Source organism: Lissotriton vulgaris, chromosome 3_1 (genome assembly GCF_964263255.1).
Source record: "Lissotriton vulgaris chromosome 3_1, aLisVul1.2, whole genome shotgun sequence".
Lineage (NCBI taxonomy): Eukaryota > Metazoa > Chordata > Amphibia > Caudata > Salamandridae > Lissotriton > Lissotriton vulgaris.
Genome location: NC_141689.1, coordinates 128,095,398 through 128,122,804, shown reverse-complemented (window position 1 = coordinate 128,122,804; position 27,407 = coordinate 128,095,398). Strand labels below are relative to the sequence as shown.

At 45.4% G+C, this 27,407-nt stretch overlaps 1 protein-coding gene across 1 annotated transcript in view; it reads left to right on the top strand.

The window, feature by feature from the left end:
• The window catches only part of LOC147726071 (epidermal differentiation-specific protein-like), a 637,522-nt gene that overhangs the window by 113,362 nt on the left and 496,753 nt on the right, over positions 1-27,407 (top strand). The window lies entirely within an intron of this gene.

Sequence of the window (27,407 nt, the reverse complement as noted above, 5' to 3'; positions counted from 1 at the left end):
AGGATGTGTACTAGTTTGTCAGCAGGGAGCCATTAGGCAACCCATCCAATGAATATTGGACCACAGTTGGCAATTACATTGTACACAAGAAACAATAAATAGCATCTTACATGATCACTTTCTATGCCATATCTGAAAGTTATTGGCCAACAGTTAATTAGAGCTTATTTAGATGACATGGCATGGTTGTGCTTTAAAGCAGAGCATAGAGTCTAGATGCTCCATATGCAGAGAGGAATCGCTATCCAGACTACAAAATATGAAGCATTGGATGACCACTGGCCAAGATGGGCTTCCAGGCATATGCCAGAGGATTGCTCAATAAAATCCTAGATGTTTGTAATGAATACCTCATGAGAGGCTATCCCACTGGCACTATGAAGGAAACCTCAATCAGAAAGGTTCCCAATCAAGAAACCATTTTAATAGAAAAAATCCCTAACATGAAACTATTAAAAAAAAAGAGGTTCCCAGTCCTATTAAGGTCCTGGAGGACTGTACGTCATATAAGCTGTTATCAATGACTCCAGCTCATACCATGATACCAAGTAGAGTCACAGCTATACAGATACTATGGGGTATATTTACAAGCCCCATTTGCCATCATAGTGTCACTGGCGTAGCGCTGTTTCCCGTATTTACAAGGTGGTGCTCTGCCACTTAACATGGCTTAATGCCAACTGGTAAATATGCCCCTTCCTACCGCAGTCCTCTGCGGAAAAGGGGCGTACAATGGGTGTTGCAGTGAGCGTACCAACGCAACGCCCATTGGTTTTTGACTCTGCCCCAGATTTACAAGGCTGAGGTAGCACTAAAACCTAATGCCAGGGAATACCTGGTTTTAGCATGACGATACGAGGAGAAATTATGAATTTCTCCTTGTTTTTTGCTCTTTATATGTGTGCTGCATTCTGCAGCACTCATAGAAAGAGCAAAATTACCATTATTGATTTTTTATGTGCAGGAAGGTGTCTATTACTGTTATGAGCACCAATGTACCCCAATCTAGGCCTAGGTACCTACACAACCTTTTACCTACATGTGTCTTACCTTTCTCTGCATAAAGGTTCTAGCACTGACCTTTTACTCAGTTATGTGTCGTATAAATGTCGTGTGGTTTTCTTCGAAAACTAGCCTCACTTATTGTGCATGAGGATTTTTATTATCATATCTTTATCCCCTGCCCAGGACATACACAGCAGGATTAATATATTCTGTATAATAACACAGCTATTGTTATCCTTGGATGACAGGCCCTCAGTACCATTACATATCTAGGTAAAACCCCTGAGGGTAACTTTTTGGATATAAAGGAACCACATCTTCACTGGGTAACCAGAGGAGATGCTTCCACGCTGACACAAGACCCTGAGGTGCCTATGCACAGAAACTCCAGTACACAGTGGTCTGACATACCTTGCGAGGTGTCTAACTCGAGACCAAGACAGGGTCCTATGTTCTCGCCCATCAGGTAATGGGGTTGGCTCTTTCCTGGAGATTCTTGGCTTTACACCCTCATACATGCTAGGTACACTTGGGTACATTTAGACAGGGTCCACATAGTAGGAGTATGCTTGAATATTGCCATGTATCTGTATGCCTGCATATATTCAATTTTTTAGCACCATGATATAATTCTACCTCTTATTTACTCTGTTGGTACTTGTAATCTTATACATCTGTTTCTGTCTAATGATTGTCATGCTCGATAGTTGCCAGAAACTATTCGCTCCTTGGTGAGGTTAGGGGGCTTATGATGGCAATGTGAGCTAGCTGAACTGAAGGCTCAAATATCCTTTGGGGTGTCTAGAACCAGTCTGGACAACAATCCCTTAGTTTCAGGTTGTCTAAACGCGCAGATCCTATATAGATTTGTAGGAAATACACAACATTCTGGCACATGAACAATCGCCCCTGCAGTACAGGCACCCTTGCCACATGGTGGCAGGTGACTGCGCTGGTGCTAGGCAGATCTTTTTGCGCAAGTGCTAGGGGAAACACAGAGGTGTGCTGTATCCTTGTGAATAAGGGGTATCCCTGTGTTTACAACATTTCAGAGCGCGTCCTTGCCAAATTTGGCATAACACCACACTCCGAAATATTTAGGTAAAATAGTGAACTTGGTTCATTTGTATTAGTCCTGATATATTCCAAAACACAATCATTGTAGGCCAGCACAACTATAATGCTTTATAGAACTGACAGAAGATGAGTATGCAGTGGCCTGATTACACAAGCAGAAAGACATGGACCATGCATGAGTCAGGATGAGTAAATACATCTCTGATTGTGAGGCCCTGAAGTGTGATATGCAAAACAAATCCACAGTATCTCATCTGATTTGTGCTCTAATATTGAAGCCTTTAGCCTAAATATGCAGAACCGAAGTGAGGCATTGTGGTGCCAGGCAGGTGAGCTGCACTACATAATTTACCAAAGAATGCTTTTGATCCATTCATGGATCTGAAGTAAGGTATTCTCTCTGTTCCAAGGATGCTCTGAATTCTTGATAAGTTTGGAAACTGGTCTGGATTGCATTCTAATTGATCCACGTCCACAAGGTTTATTCTTTCTTGGGACTGCAATGGCAGACCCCAGATCTCTAATTAAGGTGACACACGATCCAGAGATATATATAAAACTGAACATAGACAAAATAATCTCTAAAACCATGTAGTACTGTTGAGACTGCCCTCTCCTCAATGACCAGAGTTGCTGTCATAAAGATGCTGGTGTTGTCACTATTTGTATACGTCTTAAGAGAGGTGTACTCCACCATTTCCAAAATGCAGGGATGCACCTGATTTGCAACCATACAGCACAGTCCTGTGTTTTTGCCTAGCGCTGGCACAAAAAAATTGCTCCCTAGTGCCAACACAGGGACTCTTGCACCATAGGGTAAGGGTGCCTGCATTCCGAGGAATAATTTTTATGTGCACGAAGAATTCACTTCCTTCACGTAAACAATCAATAATGACAATGTGTTACTTCCATGTGTCCTGTGGATTGCAGCTCCCATCGAAGTATCAAGTTGTCATTATTTAATGATTACTATTCCCACTCCAGTTAGTGCAACACTAGGGAAAATGTTGGATTTCTGAGCGATGAAATGTCCTATTCCCACTCCAGTCTATGTAACAGTAGGGAAAATGTTGGATTGCAGAGGGGTAAAACCTACTATTCCCACTCCTAACAGGGCAACAGTAGGGAAGGGAATGGAAGGAGTTACAATGAGGATGTATCAAATATACTATTTGCACTCAAGTCAATGCCCCATACAGTGGGAAAAGTGTTGGATTGCAGAGGGGTCAAATGTTCTATTTCCACTCCAATGAGTGCAACAGTAGGGAAAGTGTTGGATAGCAGAGAGGTATAATGTACCATTCCCACTCCAGTCAGTGCCACATTAGAAGCAAACACTCTTCAACAAAATGAAATAAATACAAATCATTTTGTAGACAAGTAATAATATAAATATGTAAGAAAATACTAATCCATTTATGTTAAAAATGTAATAAAATAAATACATATTACAGTATTAAATACATGTCATAATTAGCTAAAGATATTATAATTAAAATAAAATATTTTTCATTAAAATATATAATTGTATTTAAACATCATTTAACAACCCAAAAATATTTATTAAATAATTTTATTGTAGTTACTTTCCTCCCTACACCCTTAAAAGCTCAAAACCCTCACCTAAAACTTAACTTTAAAAAAAAAGTTATTTATACCTTTAACATACATTTTTATCAATTAACAAATTCTCATTAATTCCAAATTAATTATTACTTACTTATAGCTAATTTATTTCCCACAATATATCTCACACTCCTAAAATTTAACTTAACAAAAAATTATTTACACACATAAAAAAATTAATTATCAATTTACTAATTATTATCAACTAAAATGTAAAGGATAAATTAATTTAAAAAATTTACTTCCCGCCCTATACCCCTACAAAACCCACAACTTCAAATGTAATTGCACAATTAACACAGGAGGAGAAGGAGCAAAAATAGTTTCCCCGCTATGAGTCCCAAAATGAGAGGCAGTCCGCCAAACACAGAGTGCACAAAGTTTGGAAATATGCCTAGGACTGCTTCAAAGGGAGCTAACAGTCTTAAATACATGTACAATACCACTCGTATCAGACATGTTTAAGATATGACCTAACATTTCTGAGAAATGTATAGGACAATTTGTTGATAAAAGGGCATGTATCTATGCTGAAGTCCTTGCGAATTGCAGATCATACATTTCTTTGGCCGAGGTCAATGTCACAGTTTATTGTAAAAGAATGAGTTTCATTCTGTTTAAAGAATCAATTTGTATAGAAGAGATGTTCAGTGAAGGTCATAACGGCGACACCTGGTCTGTCTTGGTTTTTGGAAACAATACTTGCATACAGCAAGTGACCCTGGCTGACACAGTTACAAGATAGGGGGTTCCTGGTAACATGCCACAGCAGCTGTGATCATTGAACATAATATAACTTCCATTAGAAAGTTGCCTAAAAATCGGATCAGTCACCACAGCTGGTGAACCTTGCAGGTGGCAGGATAAGTTGTTCGAGGAACCATCGTAGGCCCCATGTAAATTAATACCCTGACATAGGAGAGAACCGCTTAGTGCATTTTCACAATGTGTACCACTAAGAAATACCTCTTTCCCCCACTCCAACATCTGTGTGTGTAAGGTAATTCCCAGGATGTCTTGATGTATTATTTACCCAACCTTTCATACACGCCTGCTGGTATATGTATTAAGTAATACTGAAAATGGAAAATTGTAACAGGCAGAGTGATTGTACCATATATTATCCATTCTGTTGCTGGTTTCTCAGAAACAGTTAATGGCAATCTTTCCAGTTTTTCAATGCTCAGCATCATATAGTCTGCTCACTCTGTGCCAGTGTGAGTTGTTTATCTGTAAGATTGAATTCAGAAAACAATGATGTTGCGTCCCAGCAACCCGAGAACCGCCGCCAGAGCGCCCCAGCCACCCGAGAACCGGCCGCCAGAGCGCCCCAGCCACCTCAGAGCTGGCCGCTCGCTCCGATTTTCCCGCCGCTACCTCCCTGTGGCCCGCCCCCTGCCACCCATTCGCCGAGACCCAGCCGACCCGCCCTCCCGGCTCCCTACTTATGACACCCACTCCCACGCGCAGCGTTGACGCGCAGCGGGCGCGCCGATTGTGCGCCGAATTTGCGCCAAAGGTAAGCCCGTCTGCGCCTGGACCGCGCCGAGCGCCAGGACCCCTGGTCCCCACCGTCGATGCAAGACTTCACGACAGACCTACAACGCCGCCACTCTCAACGCACTCAATGCCGGCCGGAACCCTGCCTGCTACGGACCCACCCCGAGACGCACCAATGGACCCTTCGCCTGCAAAGCCTGCCGCTTCACCTGCTACCGGACCTGCACCGCCCCCGCCGACTCCAACACTAACAGCAACCACCTGAAGTGCATCCTGCTGAACACCCGCTCCGTCCACAGGCACGCCGTGGAACTCTGGGACCTGCTCGACGCGTCAGCACCGGACGTCGCCTTCCTTACTGAAACCTGAATGAACGCCTCCTCAGCACCCGACATCGCCACAGCCATCCCGGACGGATACAAGATCACGCGGAAGGACCGCGTCAACCAGATGGGAGGAGGCATTGCCATCGTACACAAGAACACCATCCGCATCTCGACTAACTCCAACAGAACCTTCTCCGCCGCCGAGCACCTGCACTTCCAGATACACACCGACCCCAAGACCACCCTCCGAGGCACCCTCATCTACAGACCACCAGGACCACGCACACAGTTCAGCGAAGACATTGCAGACTTCAGCAGCCTGCACGCCCTTCCCTCCGCTGGATACATCCTCCTAGGGGACCTCAACTTCCACCTGGAGAACAACAATGACAGAAACACCACCACCCTGCTGGACAACCTCGCCAACCTCGGACTCAAGCTACTGGTGAACACCCCCACCCACTACGCCAGACACACACTTGAACCCGTCTTCTCATGCAGCAAGCATGTCTCCTTCAGCCACGCCACCGGACTCCACTGGACAGATCACAGCTGCGTCCACTTCAGCTTCAGTAGAACTACGACCCACCACCAACCGCAACGGGTCCCCCGCCGCAGCTGGAGCAAGATCACCGCCGAGCAGCTCACCGCCTCCCTCAGTCAGAACACTCCCACCAGCACAACGGGCCCAAAAAAGCAGCCAGCAACCTCACCAAGTGACTGACCACCTGCGCCAATGACCTTGCACCACTAAAGAACCCTCCCAGCAGACCCGGCAGCAAGAAAACCCCCTGGTTCACCGACGAACTCAAGGAATCCAAGAAGAACTGCCACACCCTCGAGAAAGCCTGGCGGCTCGACCACACCACAGACAACTGGACCGCCCTCAAGCACGCCACCCGCAAACACCATCAGCTGATCCGTGCCACCAAGAAGACGGCACTCAAAGAACGACTGGACAACAACGCCCACGACAGCAAGGAACTCTTCAGCATCGTCAAAGAGTTCTCCAACCCCAGCGCCGGAACCAACAACATCACTCCCTCGCAAGACCTCTGCGACTCACTCGCCTCGTTCTTCCACCGCAAGATCGCCGACATACACAACAGCTTCAAATCACAGACCACGTACCCTACCACTGAACTAACGCCCACCACCACCACCCTCTGCAACTGGACCCCGATCAGCACCGAAGACACCACCCGCACGATGAACTCCATCCACTCCGGATCACAAACTGACCCGTGCCCACACCATGTCTTCAACAAAGCCATCGCACCCCATCTCCGAGACACCATCAACTCCTCCTTCCACACCGCCACCTTCCCGGAGAGCTGGAAGCTTGCCGCCCTCCTGAAGAAACCAACGGCGGACCCCACCGACCTCAAGAACTACCGTCCCATCTCGCTCCTTCCTTTTCCGGCCAAAGTCATCGAGAAGACAGTCAACAAACAGCTTGCCGCCTTCCTCGAGACAAACGGATCCCTCGACCACTCGCAGTCCGGATTTCGGGCCAACCACAGCACCGAGACCGCCCTGATCGCAGCCACCGACGACATCAGAACCCTGATCGACAACGGGGAAACAGCGGCCCTCATCCTCCTGGACCTCTCCGCAGCGTTCGACACGGTCTGCCACCGAACCCTAGTGAAGCGCCTCAGCGACATCGGAATCCGAGAGAAAGCGCTGGAATGGATCATCTCGTTCCTCACCGGAAGAACCCAAAGAGTCCGCCTCCCTCCGTTCAGATCCGAGGCCACCAAAGTCATCTTCGGCGTACCACAAGGATCTTCTCTCAGCCCGACCCTCTTCAACGTCTACATGAGCCCCCTCGCAGCCATCGCACGCCAACACAACCTCAACATCATCTCCTACGCCGACGACACCCAGCTGATCCTCTCCCTCACCAACGATCCCACCACCGCCAGAGCCAACCTACACGAAGGGATGAAAGACGTCGCCGACTGGATGAGGAACAGCCGCCTTAAACTGAACTCAGACAAGACGGAAGTCCTCATCCTGAGATCATCACCCTCCGCCTGGAACGACTCCTGGTGGCCCCCGGCCCTGGGCACCGCACCCAAACCAACGGACCACGCACGCAACCTGGGCTTCATCCTGGACTCCTCCCTGTCAATGACCAAACAAGTCAACGCCGTTTCTTCCTCGTGCTTCAACACCCTGCGCATGCTCCGCAAGATCTTCAGATGGATCCCCACTGAAACCAGGAAGACCGTCACCCAGGCACTCGTTACCAGCCGACTGGACTACGGGAACGCCCTCTACGCCGGAACCACAGCCAAACTCCAGAGAAGACTCCAACGCATCCAGAACGCCTCCGCACGACTCATCCTGGACATCCCCCGACACAGCCACATCACCGGACACCTGAGAGTACTGCACTGGCTCCCCGTCAGCAAGAGAATCACGTTCAGACTCCTCACCCACGCACACAAGGCTCTCCACGGGCCCCAAGTACCTCAACGACCGCATGACCTTCTACACGCCCACCAGCCAGCTACGATCGACCAGCCACGCACTCGCCACCGTACAACGCATCCGCAGAGCCACCGCCGGAGAAAGATCCTTCTCCTACCTGGCAGCCAAGACTTGGAACTCCCTCCCCATTCACCTTCGGCGAACCCAAGACCAACTCTCCTTCAGGAAGCAACGCAAGACGTGGCTGTTCGAGCAATAACATACCCCTCTCCCCCAGCGCCTTGAGACCCTCCCGGGTGAGTAGCGCGCTATATAAGTGCTGTGATTGATTGATTGATTGAATTAGACGCCAAGGCACATAGCCTGAACAAAGGTTGTGCATCTTCCAGCCCAATAGCATTATAGAACGCAATTGTGACTGACCATGTTGTAAGACCAAGTCCTGTTGCATTTTATCTATGGCAGAAGATACTATGCTGTCGAAGAATATATTCTGGATGACAGAGTCGTTAACCCATTGTCAACTACAGAGAGAAATTTCTCTAAATTAATACGATCAATTTCTCGTATTCGTTCTTTAGTTTCTGCTTGCGTAATTTTCCATGCTTCATTAAAAGCAGCATAGATACCGGTGTATATAAAACGTTTATGACGCGGTTTAGCAGGTCCTTGTAGTAAGTCCCTCAAATCAACCCCATCTTTAAGTAAAGATAAGTGTTGTTTTACTTCTTTTAGTGTAGATTTTTGTAGCCACTCACGGCACAGTTTCCCCATACTATGTGATGGTACTATCACTGGATGTTGTCTCTGGACATATCTTCGATCTGGCCTAGTGAATTTGAAACCCTGGCTTTTGTTCAGGAATCTATCTTGACAGGTGTTTGTGTTTGTGGGCCAGAATAACCATTTTTTCCAATTAGGATCTGTTCTGTTTTCAAGAAGAATAGTGTGTATGTCGACCACCCCCTCTGAAGAGTTTTTATTATCAGTTGTAGGTGTAGGTATGGACTGTTTGTTTACATCTTTTATCTTGGCTAACCCAAGACAAGATGTCTGTTGAACAGTGTCATTTAAAAGCATGATTTGTTCGGGGATCATGCAGGCTCTAAATAAGGCTTCTAATCCCTGAACCTGCCAGTCTTTTGTGCCCCAAACAGATTTTGTCTGAATGCTGTCTTTCCAAAAGTGAAAGCCTAGTGAAGACAGCTGAGCATGAAAGGCCACAGAATAAATTTGCTTGGTATATGTCAACATACTTTTCATTCCTGTCTTAGTAACATTTTTAAATTAAAATGATTCTGCATTTGAAACATTAAAACCTGAAAAGTACGGAAATTTGCCATAAAATGTTTTTGAGCTACCCTTTGGTGGTGTGGGACAATGTTCCCATTGATTATAAGTTAGGACATTTTTAGGGTTTGCAGATTTATGCAAGAAATGATGACCATAGTGATTATAACAGTACATTTGTTCATAATCTGATGAACCTTCTAAGTATTCATGATTTGTACATTTTGCAGATATTTCAAAGTCTGACATCATATTGTTTACAGTCTCAAAGTCCCAATCATCAGAAAAGGTACTAGATGAAACAAAGTCACTAAAGGAAACCTTGGATTGGTGTAGAATCTTCAACAGCCCTACAGGACCAAAGATGTCATAATCAGTCCTGTCCCAAGCTATACCACCAGGTATAGGAACGACTGTGATGTTCATTGATGACAAGTCTCTTTGTTCACGATAAGATGATTTGCGTGGTTTGAGGAGTAAGTTGATGTTCTTACTTGCTGTGTCCTTTTTACTATATTATCCATTTATCAGCATTCCCAAAGTAATTACCAGAGTCAACCAAAGTAGAAGAAAAAGTGCACCCAACACAATCCAAAGTTCAATCCATGGTGAAACCGTAAGTCTTTTCCAGGTGATGAAAAAGTTCTGTTCCTCGTTCTTTGAAAGTTCTTTTTGCTGGCGTCGTTTCAGGTTCGCTGGGATCCTCGGAAAACCTATCAAAGTAAATGAAATAGCAGCAGGCAGTTCTGTCAGTTGTAGGGATTGCATTAGAATTTGTAGAAATCGCTGGAACCACTTGATTACTTGTTACATTTGTATATTCAGATGCTATTTCATTGTAGACAGGTGTTTCTTGATGAACTGTTATTTGGGTTTCACGAGGTACAAGTTCCATGGCTTTGTTGCATAGTCCTTCTTTTCACACTGCAGATTCTTCAAAGGTGATGAGTCTCTCAGTTTGAACCTCTTGGATAGTAGCCAGATTCGGGCGTCTGCTACATCTTTGGAGTCCACTTGGCATATTACTTAGGATCGGCCACATGATGTGGCTTGACCAGGTTGATGGACACAAACCTGATCTCCTTTTGTACCAGCAAGGGGCGTCAGTATTACTGTTCTTGATCCGTTGATTGCTAGGACAGGTACTGGTTGTCTGTAAGAAGGCCCAAATTCCTTCTTGTCCGCGATCTTTTCTCTCACTAGATCCCAATCTTTGGAATCCAGGCAGGCCTTGCCGAGATGGGTGGTTTCTCTTCAATGGTCGTTGGCTTCAGTAACACGTTGCTTTGGCTTTTCCTTATTTCATTTAAGTCCTGCAAAACAGCCAAACGATTTTTGATATCAAAGGGTTTCTGTTCTACCACTGAAGTGTGATCGAGGTCCTGAACAATCATTCTAGTTCCAAACAGGCTTTCATATGGAGTGATACCCCCTAGAGAACTTCTTGGCAGATTGTTAAGACTACGTTGGACACTTATTAGATGTTTGACCCACCCGTCACCCGAGCCTAATACCCTAGCTGTTATAGGTTGCTTTATGTCCCAGTTTTTTCTCTCCACTTCTGCATTTCCCTCAGAATGGAATGGACTAGAGTACCGCAATACAACGCCAAGATTGGCCATGGCCTCTTTGTAAGCCCTAGAGCTAAACACAGGACCCTGGTCAGAATGTAGCGTGCCGACTGCGTATGTGCTGATAAAGACTCGCAAATCTTTTTAACAGTTCGAGCATCAGCCGAGCGCTGAGGCCACATCCAAATGAATCATGAACACAAATCCACTGCGACCATGAGATATTTATAGTTAGCATCACGTTGTAAAGGACCGCAGTGGCCCAGGTAACCGCAGGCTAATGGTTTATCTGAAATTAACAAGGTTGTCTGTGCAGGACGTTTCACAGTAGAGACTTTCATCTTTTGGCAGATTCCACATTCCAAAACATAGTTTCTGGTTTGTTTCCTCATGCGCAGCCAACAGTATCTTCGTTTTTAATAATGAGACTGTGGCGGAAACACCTGCGTGTGAAGAGGCAAGCCCTTCATGTGCTGCTAAGATTAGTCCTAATCTATGTTCCATGTTTGGAATTACTCTATCCCCCACTCCCGGGATTCGAGCAAACAGAACATTAGTTGCATCAGTTATATAAGAGTATTTGAGTGGAAAACCTTTCGGTAATGTTTTATCACTGTTTAACAGCTTGCATTATTTTGCCGTCTATTTTTGTTTTTGAATGAGTGATTGCAGCTACGGAAGCCGTTTGCATAGCTGTCTTCGCGGCTTCATCAGCCAATGAATTCCCTGCACTGATGACTCAATGTATTTATCACGTGAGTTTTTTGTCGTTTTTTCTGTAACAGACCTATTTGTTCCCAAAGCAACCTATACTTGATTGAGCCACCTTTTGCATCTTTCAAACCGTTTTGAATCCAGTTCTGCAAGTATTTATTGTAATATTGAACGCAATAATATGAATCGCACACTATGAGTGTGGGGAATTCACGATCAGTATTTTCAACTGCTATCTTGAATGCTTGTAGTTCTGCTCGCTGAGCTGTACAATCTCCTAGAGATTGAGTTTTTGTGACCATTGGTCGGAATTTGCCATCTCGCCAGCGACCTTTAACAATCGCCATGCAGCACTATAAGCTTGTTTACCCCCAATTGTGGGTTGTGCTGATCTGTCAGTATAAATTATATAATCATATTGTTCTAGATGTAGAATCTCAGTAGGCAGACGACATTCTTGTTCGTATTGCAGCAATTCTTGTCTTTTCAAATAAGGGTCAAAAACGTATTCAACGTCTGTCACAGCAAGAGAATAAACCCATTGTATCCATCTCTGTTGTAAAGCTTTTGCATTCGGAATGCTCGCCTTTGTCACTGCCTCTAAGGCAGGTGCAGGAGGTACGACCATTATGCGTTTTCCCTGTGCGAGGGCTCTCTCCCTTTTTTGCAGTTTGAACCGCTGTCAGAATTTTTTCTGTAGAAGTAAATTTAATTTCTGCTTGTGCATACAAGTGTGATTTATAAGCTATTGGTACTTTTTCTCCTTCATTAAAGGTTAAGTAGGAGAATCTGCATCGTCCCGGAATGATTTACATCACTAGGTTGCATACGTTTACGATTGTTTGTAAATGTTTTGTTGCTTAACATGTCTGTTTGGACTGAACGCAAAATTTCAGTGTGTTTTTGTGTCCAATTAACTGTTTTAAAATCAGTTTTGATTAATTCGTAGATAGGTTTAACACTTTCTGCGTGATTTAGAATGTGAGTTCTTCGGAAATTTAGGAAACCTAGAATTTACTGCAAGTTTTTCAGCGTTTTTGGAGGTTGGAGCAGTGCACATTTCTCGAGAAAGTTTGCTGCCAGGCTTTTGCCTTCACTTGATAACTACTATCCTAGTAAAAGGACCTTGAGGTGGGCAATTCTTGATTTATTGAAATTGAATTTATACCCTTGAGAGGCGAAACCAAGAATAATGGTATTCACTCTGTTCAAGTGCCTGTCCAAGTCATCGTCGGTTAGATAGATGTCATCGACATAAAATAATGCCTCATCATCATATGTTTGTAGTAACTCTGTTACTCTGGCTGAAAATAACCCTGGACTATTCTTGAATACCTGGGGGAGACGACTGAAGCGACGCTGTGTCCCCATAATTGAGAAAGCGGTCAAGTACCTACTTTCTGGTGCAATGTTTTGACAGAAGAAACCGTTAGAAATGTCTAATGTGGTTTTATATGTTTTTACGCACAATGTTATTCGTTAGTGCTGCACTGTGTGCATTTTGTACTGCAAAAGTTTTGCAACAAGAGTTTGAATGTCTGTAATTCAAAAGTAGACGATACGTATTGTCTGGTTTGGACACAGGAAATACAGGATGGTTCATTGACGAGGTGCATGTTTCAATCACCCCTTGCTATTCAAGATGATCTAATATCTCCCTGACCTGTTTTTTAACTTCTTGCTTAACTTGGTACTGCCTTTCTGCCTTTGACTTTTAACTCATCCCATTCTACATGATTTTTGTATAATGCAGGAGCCTGGGCTACTGCCCATTTCCTGGCATAGGTATATTTTTTATGAATTGGAATATGATTTGAGATGGCTGGCATAATAATGTCTTCGCCATGTGGGCACTCCCTGACAAATTCAGGTGGCCAGTTTTTTTTCAGCTAGAAGGATGTCATAACTGTGTGAGAGTTTCTCCTAAAGAGTGCTCTTATGCATCCGGAGTGTAACTTCATATGACTTATGTGGGACACTAACCGTGGTATCTGCAGTTTCAACTTGGATGTACTCATTCAAGTCCACTGTCTCCAGATGATCCTTCAAGATATTGCGAGCTATGGTGACTTCTTCTAGGCTGTCCAACATTGTCTGAGCCCACTCCCCGTTCTTGAGTTGTGTAATCAGGATGCTCGGCATGTCTGATTTTTAGATCTGCTACCACCTTCTTTTTGGTGAATTGAGTTTTCTTATTTTTTGGAACGTGTTGATCGTCTTTGGACTTCACACGTTCTTCCTTGAGTTCTAACCGTCCTCTTCTTTTGGATTTCTGTGATGAAGTTTGAAAGGTACGAGAGGAACGTGTATCAGTATCTTGATATCTATCAGGTTGTTTAAAATTATCCCTGTTCCAGAGGATATACCTCCTTTCAGAGGGCTCCTTTTGAGGAGACCTACCTCTGGAATGAGAATGCTTCTCTTTAGAAGTTTGTTTAGTGTTCTCCCACTTCTTTTTAGGAAGAGTAAGAGTTTCTTTAATAAAGACCTTTTCAGGACTTTCAGTCAGTTGGGGTTTCACTGGTTTAACAACTAAACTGTCTCTACCTAGTTCTTCATAGGATTTTTCCATTATTCTGGCTAGTTACTGTGGTTGCTGAGTTACATCAAATTCTCAACATTTTTGGCAGATCACCACAGATGCTGCTTTACCTTTAATATTAGCTAATATTATTGTAGAGACCTGTTTGAAATCATTCAGTAATTTCATACCTAAATTTAAAGCAGGCTCTGCCCCATATTCATTTTGAATCTGTTTCAGGACATTTTGGAGTATTTTACGGGAAAAAGGGGTCTCTGAGAAAAGCATGACTGAGTTACTTTAATGTCTAGCGTTAAATTAGTGCCTTGCCCCACGTGGGCGCCATGTAGTGTAGTTCTTATATATTCAATAGGCTCTGAATATATATTAGACGTAGGACTGAGAATATTTTAATATTGAATATATTAAACTTAATAGTGAGTGCCAGCTAGCTCAGAGGTCACTAGAAACTTTCTCGAATTCACAAGAAGGGATTAGTTTCTGACAACCGCATAAACATGACAACTTTGTTTCCCAAGAATAACAAATATATCTCTAAAGTTGTGAAAACAAAACAATAGATGAGTATTTCACTCAGTCATTCATGCATGCTTCGTTGCTACATAGTTGCAGATAAATAGAGAGACGGGCGTTTTCAATAAAAATGTTTATTGATCAGTCTTCTTTCTCATGCAAGAGAAGTGAACTGCTACAATTGTAATGCAGGCTGCAAAGTATAATGCGTACAGTGAGAACAATATCATAAAATAATACTGTAAGAGCATTGTATGGTTCCTAAGCCATAAAAATACATACATAAATAACAATGACTAAAATACTCAACTGGTGCTTCTAAAATACGCCTACCCCAATTTACCTAACCTAGGTCAAGTACGCTGGAAGAAGTAAGTATTGTGTAGCTTATAATTTTAATTTTCTTTGCCAAGAATCTATCCAAGATTTCCCTAGGTACTAATCAGCTCCATACCTTGGTTAGAATGAAGGAGGTCTGGTATCTCTGTCTCGGGACTCGAATTCCCAACACCCCACAAGGGGAGCTTGGAAACACTGGAGCTGGAATCTTGGCAGGAGAAGGGCAGCCTCTGATCAGTGCGTCAGCTGGAGGGTCGCTTCCTTCAGGCACTTGCTGTAGCAAGCTGCTTCGGGCAAGTAGATATCGAACTGCTCTGCACCACCATATCTTGCTAGAGTAAGTGAAGGTATATTTATACATTGAAGGTGTCTAGGAATGCCATAGTTTGATGTAAAGTCGGGCACAATAAAGTCAGGAAATGAACCACTAAGGAATGGTTGTTCTTTGCAAAGTACATGAGTTCTTGGACAAATCAATATTCAAACAAGGGGAAGTTCCTTAACTGCTTAAGCCGATTTGCCAAGAAATATATATATATATATAGAGGCAGACCATTTACTAAAAACATGTACAACATTAGTTAGAATATTAATTTTATACAAGAGTTGCAAGCTCTGTATCATGAAGCAAGTACATAAGTATGTACCAACTATCTTAGCAAAGGACACATGCTTATACTATTCAGGAAATCACAATTTAAATTCATCATAACATTGTATTATACTTATCAGTGCAATATTCTCTCTATCCTTTAATTTGCTTCTTTTTCTCACAAATGGACAATAACCAAAATGACTCTAATGGGTCACAAAGCAGAGAAAATACTTGAGATAATCATGGAACAAATGGTGTTATCGGCACACATCTAATGTTTAGAACATAGGGGTCTATTAGGATGGTGGTTGGAAAACCATCCCAACCGCGATGGTAGTGGAAATCAACCGTCCGCTGGTACAGCGGCAAAAGCAGCGGTCGGATTTGGATCAACCGCCAAAAATCCCCGATTGCGGCGGAACGATGCAGCGAAAGACCGCCTGTAGCGGCGGTCGGGTACGCGGTGGAGAAACACAAAACTGCTGCAAGGCCAGCGGAGTGACCGCAGGTCAAATTAGGATTCCATTGAGGTGACAGCCGGACGGTCCACTGTTTCCAACCACCGCGATCGCAAACAGTGATGAATGGGAGAGCCTGCGGAAGGGCTGTTGCATAGCCACTGCTGCGGACGCTCCGTGACAAATATGGCGATCGACAAAAAAAACATACAAAAAGGCCACCAAGTGCACATATCAAACTAGCTCAGCCCCCAAAATCACCTAACACACCCCAATGACACACCCCCATAGGAACTTAAAAAATACAAATCCTGGGACAACCCACACAACATACCTGACAGCACTACTCCATTTTGATACACCCACATAGCTGAGTATAAAAACAGCCCCTTCCCTGACCAGAATCTGTTGCACTACTCCAGCCCTAAAGGAACTAAACCCTGCAGCACATTGGATAGGCAATATACCACACATCTCACCAGCACAACAACACACACACACCACCTACACCACCCCTCCATCCCCACCCCCCTCACAACTGCACCTAAAACCATTTGCACATCACACACCATGGCACAAAAGAAAGGGCCCAAATTCACTGAGAGTGAGTTATCAGTCATGGCAGATTAGATAATCAGAGTAGAACCACAATTGTTTGGTACCAAGGTCCAACAGACACCATTAGTCATAAGAGCACAAAAGTGGGTAAGGATAGTTGACAAGGTCAATGCAGTAGGGAACACCCCGTGCAGCAAGCAGGAAATCCAGAAGCAGTGGCTTGACCTGAAAAGGACGGTGAAAGAGAAAATCAACAAGAACCATAAGCTGGCTCAGATGACTGGAGGTGGCCCTCACATTCCACCAAGAACATTCACTGCATGGTAGGAGAAGGTGCTTGCCTTACTGCATCCAGAGAGTCTCACAGGAATAGCCGGGGGAGTGCAGGCTGGTAAGTACAAACAAATGTATACCATTACACTGCTACCTACTGACTTGCACAGCTACAAAGCTACGCCTCCTAGTCCCAATTACATTCATCAGCACCACAATACCCAACACCGGTCTCACAGATGTTACATACACTCCATCTGAATCACCCCAAAGGGAGCCAGCAACATTCACAGGGTTGAATGTATACAGGCAGCCAACTCTCACCAGGCCCCTTGTTCCTCAGCTCAGCAAGATGGAGCACTCCCACCACCCAGAACCAAGTGGCAGACATTGCATTGCTCATTTCAAACTAACAGGTGGGTAGACATCTTCACAGGAGGTGGTGTTTGGGTGTGGAAGGCTTGCACTGCAACTCCCACCAGGTCCCCCTGTGTCACCCCTGGGTAGGAAGTAGTACTCTCCCCCCGCCCGAAGCATGTGGCAGCCATTACATTCCCCTCTTCAAAGTAACAGGTAGGTAGCCTTCTTAACAGGGAGGGGTGTCTGTGGGTGGGAGGCCAGCACTACAACTCCCACCAGGCCCCTTGTCCCACCATGACCAGGTTGTAACACTACACCCCTCAGAAGCATGTGGCAGCCATTGGATTACAAAAACCAAACTTACAGGTAGGTAGCCATCTTCACAGGGAGGGCTGTTTGGGAATAGGAGTCCTGCACTACAAATCCCACCAGGCACTCTGTCCCACCCATGAGAAGGATTTAGCACTACACTCCCCCCAAATGCATGTAGCAGCTATTGGATTAAAACAACCAAACTTACAGGTAGGGAGCCATCTTCACAGGGAGGGCTGTTTGGGGGTGAGAGGCCTGAATTACATCTCCCACCAGGCCCTTATGTCCCACAGTTCAGCAACATGGAGCACCCACCCCACCCCACCCAGAAGCATGTGGCAGCCATTACATTCCCCTCATCAAACTAACTTTTAGGTAGCCATCTTCACAGGGAGGGGTGTTTTGTTTGGTAGGGGGCCAATACTACAACTCCCAACAGGCCCCCATGTCCCACAGTTCAGCAAGGTGAAGCACCCACCCGCCCAGAAGCATGTGGCAACCATTACATTCCCCTCATTAAACTAACAGGTACCAGGGAGGGGTGTCTGTGAGTGGGAGGCTAGCACTACAACTCCTAACAAGCCACCATGTCCCACCCATGAACAGGATGTAGCACTCCACCACACCCAGAAGCATTTTACAGCCATTGTATTGTTCACCTTCACTTAACAGGTAGGTAGTCATCTTAACAGGGAGGGGTGTCTGTGGGTGGAGGTCAGCACTACAACACCCAACAGGCCCCCAAGTCCCACAGTTCAGCAAGATGGAGCACCCACCCCACCCAGAAGCATGTAGCAGCCATTACATTACCCTCATCAAACTAACAGGTAGGTAGCCATCCTAACAGGAAGGGCTGTCTGTGGGTGGGAGGCCAGCACTGCAACTTCCAAAAAGGCCCCCATTTTCCACAGTTCAGCAACATGGAGCACTCCCCCCCAGCCAGAAGCATGTGGCAGTCATTGTATCTCACCAACCAAACTTACAGGTTGGTAGCCATCTTTACAGGGAGGGCTGTTTGGGGATGGGAGGCCTGCATCACAACTCCTACCAGGTACCCCTATCCTACCACTGAGCAGGATGGCGCACTCCCCCACCCAGAACCATGTGGCAGACATTGCATTGCTCACTTCAAACTAACAGGTAGGTAGCCATATTAACAAGGAAGGCTGTTTGGGGGTAGAAGGCCTGCACTACAACTAACACCAGGCTCCCTGTCCCACCAATGAGCAGGATGTAGCACTACACCCCCCCAGAAGGATGTGGCAGCCATTGTATCTCACCAACCAAACTTACAGGTAGGTAGCCATCATCACAGGGAGGGCTGTTTGGGGGGGGGGGGAGGCTGGCACTACAACTCCCTCCAGGCCCCCTGTCCCACCCATGATCAGGATATAGCACTACACCCCCCTACAAGCATGTGGCAGCAATTGTATCTCCCCAACCAAACTTACAGGTAGGTAGACTTCTTCAGAGGGAGGGCTGTTTGGGGGTGGGAGGCCTGCACCACAACTCTCACCAAGTACCCCTGTCCCACCCCTGAGCAGGATGGAGCACTACACCCCGCCCAGAAGCATGTGGCAGCCATTGGATTACAACAACCAAACTTAAAGGTAGGTAGCCATCTTAACATGGAGGGCTGTTTAGGGGTGGGAGGCCTGCACTACAACTCCCACCAGGACCCCTGTCCCACCCATGAGCAGGATGGAGCACAACACCCCCACAGAAGCATGTGGCAGTCAATGGATTACAGCAACCAAACTTATAGGTATGTAGCAGTCTTCACAGGGAGGGCCTTTTTTAGATGGGAAGCCAGCACCACAACTCCCACAAGCCCCCTGTTACACCCCTGCGCAGGATGGAGCACTCAAACACACACCCAGATAATGTGTCAGAAATGCACCCCAATGTGACAACAGAACAGGTAAGTAGACAGGGCATGCACACCAACATTCCTCTCAAGAAGCATGGAGCCATATGTCAACACCAGCCCTCACATCCCACCAAAATTGACACAGATCCAATAGGGATGTATGACATTATAACGCGTGTTATTACAACGCGTGCTTTTACATCGCGGTCGTTACAACGACCGCATGTAACAACGCTATGCCATTACAACGCAAGTCTTTACATCGATTTGCTCTAGGTGGAGTGCTAACATTAATAAAGGGTAATTTACTATTCCAACTCCAGTCCACTTATCCGTAGGGAAGGTGTTGGGATAGTAAACTACACCATTTTTAATGTTAGCACGCCATCTAGCACAAGTCGATGTAAAGACTTGAGTTGTAATGGCATAGCGTTGTTACATGCGGTCGTTGTAACGACCGCGATGTAAAAGCATTGCGGTGTACTAACCGCGTTGTAAACGATGTTTCCCATCCAATAGCCACTTACAGTGTGCAGACAGCTAAGCGTATGTAACTGTCACTGCAACAACAATTTGACTAAAAAAATCACATGTTGAATAAATTCAGGGCACAATCATGCACATCACCGAGTGCTAGCTGTAAGTTCTATGAGGGCAAAGCTTGAAGAACCATATGAAAACAAAGCAAGCATGGTCTATGGAAGAAATAAACCAAAGCATATGACAAGACAAAAGTATGTATGAGATAACAATGGCTAGTTCATGCTCAGATGTAAAGCCTGCCAGGCAGAGTATTCAGCAAAGATGCCGCTAATCGTTAGATGACAACATTGATATGTCACACCTTGGACTGCGTGGGCATAACCTGCAAATACAATACATCAAACACCAAGCTTGATGTGTGCACGTCAATGGCCATTTACCCACTATCCAACAGGTTACCAAGAACTGACTGCAGAGGATGACAACACCAACCTGCAGAGCCAGTCTCCACCCCTGGAACATGGACTCTCTGATGATGACTCCCTGGATTTTGAGGATGCGAAGCAAGAAGTCAGCCCATCTGGCATGCCAGGGCGAAACAGGGCCCAGGACTTCACTTTCCCTCCAACCCCACATCCCCAACAACAACGAAGCTGACTGCTGCGGTTATGACCTCTGCGGCCTCCACCAGCACCACCACCACCAGTTCTGCCTGGAACACTCTCCCTGCCCTAGAGGATGACCACCCCACCCCACCAACTGAGGAGGCCAGGGAGAATAGGCAGGTGAGTACAGTGGTGAGGCAACAGGTCTTTGACAGCAGGGCAGGTGGGAGGGCAAGTGGGAGTCAAAGACAACAGGACACTGGAACTGTAGCCCTAGCTAACATCACCAGAGTCCTTGGGGCCTACGAACAAGCCCAGGGACAAACGGGCCAGGCTCAGGAAGATTCCTGTGAGATCCCCTGCTGCTGAGATCCATAGACACCCGCATGGGCAAAATCGTGGACGTCTTGGGCCAGCTAGTGGCGGTTCTGAAGACAGGCCTGTGGGCCGAACAAAACCTCCACCTCCCTCCTTTGGCCCGCAGGATGACAGTTCTACATCCTCCCCTGCAGCCACAGAGAGAGGGAGTCCTCAGAACCCACCGGCCCACAGCAAAGGCCCCCCTGCCTAACAACCAAGGGGCCGTCCAAAGAAATCCAAGGTAGGAACCCGTGGCAAAGCACCTCACAAACGCCAGTCAAGGAGCCAGCCATGATGGCACTCCTCTTCACCATTGCATTGACTTTGTTGACTGTCCTTCCCCATGCTGCCATGTTAATGGCATCCGTCTGTTGGACTGGATCACCACATCAATGTGGTGACTACTTGAATATCTCATCATCCATTACTGACAACTCACTGATTCCCTATTCACCTTTTTGTAAAGATTCACTTCCCTGTCACATATACCCATTGTAAATAAACACTCCTTACACACCCATATAGCCGTGTCTGCTCCATGCTTATCACAGGATGTACAATGTTGACCATGATTACAATGTACCAGGAGCACAGATTGTTTGCAGGCAATGAGAAGCTGAAGGGACCCAGGAAAACACAAAAGAAAAAAAATCATGTTTTAGGCGGTGGCATCACAGCAATTACACAACACTTGTCATCAAGGTGCTCCAATCAGCAACAGTACCGACATAGACATCATGTTGCTGTGCATAATTACACTGTCCCAGAAACATTAGCAGCAAGCACAGAGCCAACGACAGAGAGCAGTCACTAAGCTATCTTAGGCCTTTTCACCAACAACAACATCAGCAGACAATGGCCCCGTTGTACATTTTCACTCACCTTCAAGGGAAGTAGTGATTGATGAGCTGTAGACGGAGGCTGACACTTTCCTCCTCTCCACTACCCCTGGACATGTGTGGGTTTGCAGGCAGAGGCCTCGGCTGCTCATCAGCATCCAGAAGCAGGGGGATCTCTTTGTGCAAGGCCAGGTTGTGGAGCATGCAGCATGCAACTACAATCTGACACCCCTTTAAGGGCGAGTACCTCAGTGCACCTCCGGTCTTGTCCAGGCAGCAAAATCGTGACTTCAGGAGACCAAAAGTATGCTCCATCACATGACGTATCCTCCCATGGGCATCATTGTAGCGGACTTCAGCGGGGGTCCTGGGATTATGCAGTTGGCTCAGCAACCAAGGCCGGTTGGGATATGCAGAGTCACCTAGGTGTGAGATACACATACTGATCTTGTAATATAACTGTGGCAGAGGACAGCATGCCACACATACAGCACTCTACTTGATTCTGCGTACTCACCCACAATGCATGCATGCCTCGGAAGCAGATTTTCTATCAGCTTTGGCACAATGCTGTTATGTAGGATGTACAAGTCATGGGGTGAGCCAGGAAATTTGGCACAGACGTGTGAGATGATCATATCTGCCTGGCACGCCACTTGCACATTGATGGAATGGAAATGTTTCCTGTTCCTGTAGATGTGCTCACGTGTCTGTGGTGGAACCAGGCCAACATATGTGCAGTCAATGACACTAACAACATTAGGGATGTGGCCACGGGCATAAAAATCACCCTTCACACCCGCCAATTCATGCCTATTGGGGAAAAGGATGTATCTGTCCTGTAGCTCATGATAGCGGACAGGACATCACATAGCACCATGCTGAACATAGGTTGCGACAACCCACCTGCGGTGGACACTGTGTACAGGAATTAACCAGTAGCAAAGAAATGCAGGGCCGCCATCACCTTACACGTTGGTGTCAAAGCAGTCAGATACGTTCTGCAAGGCCGCAGTTGGGGCTCCAATAGAGCACATAGGTCTTGTAGGGTGGGCCGATCCAGATGGAATTTCCGTATGATGTCCTCATTCTCCATGTCCACCAGCACTGTGAAGGGATGATGCACATTTTGTCACCTCCTAGGTGAGATGAAAGGTAGGTGGGTTGACACATTTCAATTCAATCCCCCTATGAGAAGTGTCCGACATCTTACATTTTGACTGACACAACGCCAACAATGACTGGCATCGCTGTTCAGCTTACATCACAACTTACATGTAGAGACACCTTCAGCTACACTTGTTGTACACTTTTCCACTGTTCACACAGTGAGTACCTCCAGAACAAAATCAGACTATGTGAATGCCCAAAGGTATATGTCCACATCTTGCAGTATAAGCACTAACAGTAGTTCATACAGCATATGTGTGACACAACAACAATACTGGCTCCTACCTAGCTGCTGTACCTGCCACACCTTCTTGCGTAATTCGAACAGGACACACATCAATAACAACATGAACACAGTCTGTGCATTAAGATCAAGTATGTGCATGAGCCAAGGAAACTAGACAGTTAATTTTGCACAATATGCAGTCAGACATTCATCACTGTGATCTGCTTAGCCACCTCACACATTGACATGTGTACCCATTGGAGAGTCCATCACAACACTGATCTGTGTACATACCCAGTAATATCACAAGTGACATGTGAGGGAGTACATGCTAATGTTTCCAATCATATGCACGAACATAGCATGTGTAGGCATACGTGAACTAAATGTCACATTGGCATTGTGTGCACAATCTCGTGCCATGAATCAGGTGTCAACTGTGCACTGTGGAGAACTGGCCATTGCCATTGACACAGCATGATGTGTCCATAGGTGCGGTCAACGTGCTCCAGCACCCAAATCACGGTAATTGTCAGCAATGTATAGCAACCATATTGCGGTAGCGATGGCCTGGCCCCTGTGGTGTGTCACCGCCAATGCCCACTGCACTCCCATTAGTGATATACACATTGTGAAATGTCAGTTGGCATGCTCTGCCACCCAAATCACAGTAATTTCCTGCAATGTATAGCAGCCATATCAGGGTAGCGTCTGCCTGGCCCCAGCGGTGTGCCACCGCCAATGCCCACCACACTCACGGTAGTGATATACACATTGTGAAATGGCGATTGGCATGCTTCGCCACCCAACTCAGGGTCATTTCCTGCAAAGTATAGCAGCCATATTGCGGTAGTGACAGCCTGGCCTCTGTGGTGTTTCACTGCCAATCCCCACTGCACTCGCGGTAATGTTATACATAATATGAAATGGTGTTTGGCATGCTCCACCACCCAAATCACGGTAATTTCCTGCAATGTATAGCAGCCATATCGCGGTAGTGATCACCTGGCCCCTGCAGTGTGTCACCGCCAATGCCCATGCCCTTACAGCCAAAGGGAACGGCAATTGCGGGAATCTAATGCGGGCCAATCATTGGATGCATTTGAAAAAAAGCGGACCTGGAACATCAATTGCAGCAGCTTAGAACCACTTAAATTACCCCAGAGGGCTATATATGTGTGGGAAAGAGACTCACATGTCCACTGCTTCCAGATACTGCTGCCTGACACTCCTCACCACCAACTGCTGCTGCTCCTGTGTCCTGGACCTAGTGATGGCAAGGACTGAGAACATCAGGGCCCGTCCCTTCACCACAGAGGAGCTGGAGGTCCTGGTGGACGAGGTGCTCACACAGTATGGAAGGCTTTCTGGTGCTCCAGATGTCATGGTAAGTGTTTCAGAGTGGACGTGAGAGTGCAAGGAGTGCACACATGAAGTTGATCTGCTGCAGTATGTGCCTGAGAGTGTGGCTTTGTGTGATACACTGCCTACCATGCTGACTCCATGGGAAAGGAGTTTGTGGCCTATTTCACACACTTCCCTGGCTTCATATCAGGATGAGAGGGACATGCATTGTTTTTGCTGCCATACAGTGACACAGCAAGTTTGGTAAGCGTGAGTCAGGACAGAAATAGCCTGTGTTAATTGATGTGTGGGTCCATGAGGTTACTCACAGGCTCATCTGTGACATTGCCAAGAGTTTCCATTCGGAGTGTACTGATGGAAGTGTGTCTGACTTAATATTGCCAGCATGTATATCTCAGCATTAGGCACTAGAGTGAAATGCCAGAGGGTGACACTCTTGGTGGAAAATCACCTATGACACAGCAGATTGTTATACTGTTAAAATGCCCCCCTTCCATTATCATCATTATGTGTACTGACTCGCATGTGTAGGTACTGTTTGCCCTCTCATATTGTCCCTGCATGTGACATTTCTGATACCTCACGTTAAACCTCAGTGTGAGCCACTCTGGTACTTTCACCTAAATTGGTAGATTACGTTTTGTCTACAGACATATAAGATTTCATGTTTTCTCCAAGCCCTAACACTGACTTTTGAATTTGGCGCACTGTGTTCTGAGAGACTTTGAATTTGACCTTCATTTTTCAAAACAATGAACTAACTTTGGAACTTTTCCCTATGATTATTTTTTTTTTCCAACTTCGTATATTTCATTTTTTGGCACAAGTAATCTGCTTAAAGTAGAACTATTCATAGAGAACATGAATTCTTTGAATACTTCCAGGGACAGTATATGACCACTGTCCACCTTCAAAAGTTTTATGTAATCCAACATGAAATGGTTTCGGCCTTTTTTCTTCAGTATTTACGAGCCATTTCATAAATGTATATTTTCGTGATTCATTCAGTTAAGCATCCGAATGTCAAAATATATGCTTGGAATGAAACATTGCTTTAAATATGTACAGCACCATTGCATTTATGCATCGTAACAGTTTGATGAATTTTTTTAGAAATGTATTTAGACATATGTGTAGCATGTCGTGTGTAGATATATTTTAGATATGTTATCATGTTTAGGATCTAGTAATGTCGTACATACTAAAGTGGAGTGGGTGTTGTGTGTCGATTTAGATTCTGTATGAATTTTCCCGATTCATTCCCTTATATAGGTATATTTTAAATTCCCTTACATAGGCATAGAAATGCAGTCCTTATTTAGGCATAGCCCATGCTACCCAAATACAGGCATGGTCACTTCCATCCGTTCAATTACGTCACAACAATTTCTTGGAAAACCAGACTCTTAAGCTGTAGGGACATCCCCTTGCCTGGATATTGATTTCTCCAAGAACTCATTTATTATACATGAACATCTATTCATTAGGGGTTCATTCATGACGTACATATACCCGACGTATACGTCAATACTGTCATTCCTAATCACCTTGAAGGTATAAATAAACCTTCACTTGCTATGGCAAAGCACTGTGTGGTTCGGTGCATTTCGCCTACCTACTTGCACGACGCAGCTCACCACAGCAAGTCCCGAAGGAAGCCACCTCCCCAGCTGACGCACTGACTAAAAGCTGTCATCCTCCTGCTGAGAATCCAGCTCCAGTATTTCTGACTCCCCTTGCGGGGTGTTGGGAAATCGAGTTCCGGGAAAAAGATACCAACCTCTCTCATTCTAAGGTATGGAGCTGGTTAGAAACTAGAGAAACCTTTGGCAGATTCTTGGCAAAACTAAACTTAGCTAAAACAGCACCTACTTCTTCCCTCATCCTTGACTTAGGTGAGGCACATCAGGGTAGGATTATTTAGAAGCACCCGTTGACTATTTTAACCTGTGTTATTTATGTATGTATTTTAATGACTATGTGATAGCTACAAAACCATGCTATTGCAATATTATTTTATATTGCTGCTAACACTGTACATATTCTATTTTGCATTCTGTCTTACGATTGTAGCTATTCATATCTCTTGCATGAGAAATAAGACTGTTCAATAAACCCCTTTTAACATAGATTAGGACTTATACTAGCAGCACATGAAGGGCTCGCTTCTGCTCATGCAGGTGTTTACGCCACAGTATCATTATTAAAATAAAGATACTGGTGGCCAGGCATTAGGAAACAGACCAGAAACTATGTTTTAGACTGTGAAATATGCCAGAAAATGAAAGTCTCTACTGTGAAACGTTCTGCGCAGACTCCCCTGTTAATTTGAGATAAACAATTAGCATGTGTTTTCCTGGACCACTGTGGTCCCTTACAAAGGAATGGCAACTATAATTATATCATGATCGTAGTGGATTCGTGTTCAATGTTCATTTGGAAGTGGCCTCAACACTCGGCTGACGCTCGAACTGTTATAAACGATTTGAGAGTATTTATCGTCACATACTCAATCGGCACGCTACATTCTGACCAGGGTTCTGCGTTTGGCTCTTAAGCTTACAAAGAAGCCATGGCCAATTAGAGCATTGCATTGCGGTATTCTAGTCCATTCCATCCTGAGGGAAATTCGGTTGTGGAGAGAAAAAAACGGGACATAAAGCAATCTCTAACAGCTAGGGTATTAGGCTGGGGTCCACCCGGGTGGGTCAAACATCTAATAAGTGTCCAACGCATGCTTAACAACTTGCCAAGAATTTCTCTAGGGGGTATTACTCCATTTGAGGTTCTTTTTGGGACAAGAATGCTGGTCCCAGACCTTAATTGTCACATATTAGTGGTGGATACTGAAAAATTTGATATCAAAGATCATTTGGCTGTTTTACAGGATTTAAATGAACTAAGAACGAAGCAAAGCAACGTGTTCCTGAAGCCAAAAACCACTGGGGAAAAACCAACCATCCCAGCAAGGCCTGTCTGGATCCCAAAGCT